We start from the raw sequence: 4,863 nt of genomic DNA on the forward strand, positions 1-4,863 counted from the left end.
AGATGATAGTAAAACAAAAAAGATGCTGCCACAGCTATTAGACAATTTCCTGCAATCGCCTGATATTGAAGCAAATCCACATATTGAGAAAGAAAATGTTGATGAAATGGCAAATCATAGCTTAAAGACAATAAAATATAAACAAAGACTGTATGACTTGATAATATAATAAGAAAAAGTTTTAAAAAAACTTTGAAGAAAAGGACATTTGTAAGAAGCCATGTTGACAAGACAGCAAACAATATTTTCATAGCTTACAATATAAACTTAATATGAATTAAAGTTAATAAAGGCCTTCAGCCACATTTTTTATTTTAGTATAAATTGGAATAAAAAATGATGAATCAAAATAAACAATAGTCACTGGATCATAGCCAATATACTGTGACTTTAGTAATGATCATTTAAGAAAAGGTTTGGAGCCAATGGCATAAAAACATCTGGACTTACAGAGGACAGCTTGGAAATAACTGTAAAATGCCCAAACATGTGAAAGAGAAGGATATGAAGAAAACTGAGCTCCACCGCTGATAAAGCTCATACAGATGAACTGTAAGAATGAGTTTTACCAATAGACATTCAGTGCGTTTGTTCCATGAACAGCTCTCGGTTTGCTTGTATCACATTTTTGATGCACAGTCCACTGAACTCTGCATGACTCAGTGTCTAATGTTACTGTATGGATGTGTTTTTATGTGAATGTTTCACATTAAGTGGAATAAACCTATTATAACATAATCTTTTTTTTATGTTCTTTTTTAATCAACTGAAAATACATGTCATGGAGAACCATAAATTTCAAGTGGTGTAGTTAAAGGTTTTTTCTGCAACAGCTCCACCTAGTGGCACTAACAAATCCAAACTAAAATGGGAGGTGGTGCTCTATAATAACTTTGTTATCGACTTTCTGACTCTCCTCCACTTCTGTTTAAATATATTTATTTAAAGCAGTCTTATTATCGTCGGTTTTACTGCAGAATAATGAATAATGAAAGAATAGTAAATAAAGAGGGAGATGGTTTTTAGTTGTTTCCTGTGTTTGGTGTCACTAGCAGACATCCCAACTCTGCCGTCTGCGTGTGTGTTTGTGTGACTATAAATGCAGCGCGCGTGAGAGCAAAGCGTCCTTATAGCTCTGTGTTGCTGCTTATTAGACCGACACCGATCGCACCCCTCCCCCGGACCGACACCAAGTGTAACAACCCCCACAACCCCGGAACGAACCTCCCTGAAATGACTTTTTGCAGGTTGGGACTAGTTCCACTACAGAGCCAAACTTATAAGAAACAGAGAGAAACACTGAACACTTTCTGTAGTTTTTACGGCTGAGAAACTGACCTGTTTATCGGTGGTAGCAGACAGTGAGTCCGGGTTCTGGTTCTCCTCCATGCTGCTCCTGTAGTAGTTGTAATTTGTGAAATCTTCTTCCTCTTCTTCTTTCTTGGACCGACACCAAGTGTTACAACCCCCACAACCCCGGAACGAATCTCCCTGAAATGACTTTTTGCAGGTTGGGACTAGTTTTCACTACAGAGCCAAACTCATAAGAAACAGAGGGAAACACTGAACACTTTCTGTAGTTTTTACGGCTTAGGTAGCTGGTCTAGGCTGGTTTAGCTGGTTTACCAGGCTGCACAACCTGGTCAGGCTGGTCTTACTGGTTTGTCAGTATAGTTGGTCAGCTTGGTGTTGCTCAGAGGAGTCAAACTCATTTTTATTAAAGGGCCACATACAACCCAATTTGATCTCATGTGGGCCGGATCATTAAAAAGAAGGAAGGAAGGAAGGAAGGAAGAAAGAAAGAAAGAAAGAAAGTTTAACTGCCATAAATATTATTTATGTTGTCATTTATGTTTGTAGAATATTTTATTTAAGACTGTTTATTTTTATGCATATTTAATTTCTTTATTCAACACTTCAGCCTAAGAGGAAATAATGTCTCTCCAAGAAGAAGAAGAAAAAGAAATGTTTTGTCGCATGGTGGACACATTCCCTCAGGGGTGCAGCCAGCGAGGTATTTAATTTTCTTATACTGTGTTGTATGTTTCTGTATATGTGTGAAACATGTTTAATTGCGTGTTGTATGTTAACAGTTCGACGGTGATGGTCGTAATAAAATCATCTGTAACAAAGAACTGTGGTCCGTGCCTACCTGACGGGAGTGATAGAAAGTAAAAAAGGAAGGAAGGAAGGAAGAAAGAAAGAAAGGAAAAAAGGAAGGAAGGACAGAAAGGAAAAAGGAAGGAAGGAAGGAAGGACAGATGGAAGGTAGGACAGAAGGAAGAAAGGGAGGAAGGACAGATGGAAGGATGGAAGGAAAGACAGAAAGAATAAAGGAAAAGAAGACAGGAAGGAAAGTGGGCCGGATTGGACCCCTCAGCGGGCCGGTTTTGGTCCGCGGCGGCATGTTTTACACCCCTGGTGTAGCTGCTCTGACCAGCAAGTTTAAAAAAGGAATGAATTTAGTTTTTAGAGAACTTACATGGACTGCCCCATGTAATATACGAAAATTAATAATTTTATACATTTTATTTTATGCATGAGATACAATTAGTTCACCATTTTCTTGTGATGGTGACACATTTATATTTAAACTTACACATTGTGATTTTGGTAATGAGAACAGCAATAATAATAATAATAATAATAATAATAATATAAAATATAATTGCATTTCATTTCCTGTGTGCCAATTTGTGTTGTTAAAAAAACAACTTGTCTTTTAAAATTATTATAATTATTATTACTATTATTGATACTTTACATATGTATGTATTTTATGCATGACTTTATGGAGTTTATGGATTCTTTGGATCTTATGTAATTTCTGTAAACTGCATGTCTGTTATTGGTAAGCCCAAGACAATTTTCCACCATGGTGGACAATAAACTTCTATGCTATTCTATTCTGTTCTATTCTATTCTATTCTATTCTATTATCATCTAACCAAAAAAGTATCAAAGCTAAAGTGTACTCAAGACCATAACAGTTTGACCGGTTAATAGATGATGGATAGATAGATAGATATGACCACTGTAAATTATTTCTGGCATTTCACAAGACGTATTATCACTTCACATGCTTTTACTGTGAAGTTTTACAATATCATAATGTATTCCGAATTTTATTGTGAAATGACCGAAACACGGGAAGCTGCCGTTGGAGTTACGTCACTCTGAAGTCTCCCTGTCGCTACCCGATGTGAGTCGCTGAGACCTTTTTCTTTTTACTGTTGCACTAATTAATAAGGGTTTTGAGAGATTACATTACTTAGACTCTATATATTTTTAAAAAGCCTTTAAAGGAAACATTTATGAGTATTAATGTGAAAAATACACAGACACAAACTTTCCTCGGGTCACGTGTATAATGACCATAGACTGTATAAATGTAATGACTCTACACTCCCTCTGCTGGAGTCCTGCAGTAACTACACAACACTACTTCTGCTGTTAGATTAACATTATACACAAAAAACATGAAAAATAACTCTTCTCTATGGAAGCGTATCTGCATGTGCATCTATGTGTGTGTGTGTATATATATGTAAATAAAAAAGATAGATAGATAGATAGATAGATATTGGTCACTCTGAATCGTCTTTTCTCATACTCACGAAAGCAATGGCTGTAACTTTGTTCATTTGATGTAATATATAATATATGTAATGTTAAGTTTAGTATTGTAATGTGTGATGTTTATTAACTGGGAAGTAGTGTTAAAAGTAATTTGAGAGCTGATGTAAAGTGAGCGTTGCTTAGCAACGATGTGTATCAACTGTTAAGGTAAACGGCTCATTTGTGCCGTGTAGTTTTTTAGCTATTGTTTAAATATTATTCCTGTTTATAAGTTTTCTTTACAGCGTGTCGCTAAGGTTTTGTATTGTCTTTTATTTGCAGGTCACTCGTGGTATTTCAACAGAAAAGAAGGAAATAAAAGGAGCAAGACGCTCTGATCCTGGCTCAAGTGTTATACCTGAGTTTGGCTGACTGTTAAACTGTGATAACGTACACGAAGCACATAACACGCAGGGAGACCAGTACAATGGATTTGTATCATTAATAGTTGTATTACTTTCTTGTTGCTGTTTGTTTTATCATCATTTTTATATGAAGTTGATTTTGCTAATAAAACAAACTCATTTTTTTTATTTGTGGTGTTTCTGAAATCTTTCAACTTCTTCTAAATTGCAGTTTTTACCACGACACTGTCTCTGTGCAAAGTTTCAAATAAAACAACATCCCATGTTTGTTATCATCAATCAGAACAGCAGAACACAAACCATAATGACACAGAAATAGAAACCACTGAGACAAACAAGTCATTTTATACACTGAATGACTTTTGTATTTATGTCTGCTGTATAAATCTAAAAACATTTAGTTTCATTATAAATGTTTTAAATGTAAATGCACCAAACTATTTAGTCTGGATAAAACTACAAGAGCCAATCAGTATTTTAGTGATTTATTTGATATATTTCTTCATTGTACATTCAGAAGTGACTCTATATTGGAAATGAACGAGAGCATCATAAGACTGAAATGAAGTTATATAATCAGTAACTGTTGAGACTTTATATTGTAAATATAAGAATATCATAATTATGAATGAAAAAGAGAAAATGTAACGTTACAGAATACATTAAACACAAAACAATAAACATAATAAAGGTTTGTAAAGAACTAAAAACTAAGTTATATTTCCTGTATTTGCTTTTATTTTCTGTACACATGTCAAAGTTTAAAGCAGGAATCAAACAATCTGAGCTGAAGAAGTAACTGTTAAGGTAAATATAAATGTGTACATATGTATTTATATATTTAGCACAACTGTATCTAACTTGTGCACGAAGAGAGAGA

Source organism: Scomber japonicus, chromosome 14, assembly GCF_027409825.1.
Source record: "Scomber japonicus isolate fScoJap1 chromosome 14, fScoJap1.pri, whole genome shotgun sequence".
In the NCBI taxonomy this organism is placed as follows: domain Eukaryota; kingdom Metazoa; phylum Chordata; class Actinopteri; order Scombriformes; family Scombridae; genus Scomber; species Scomber japonicus.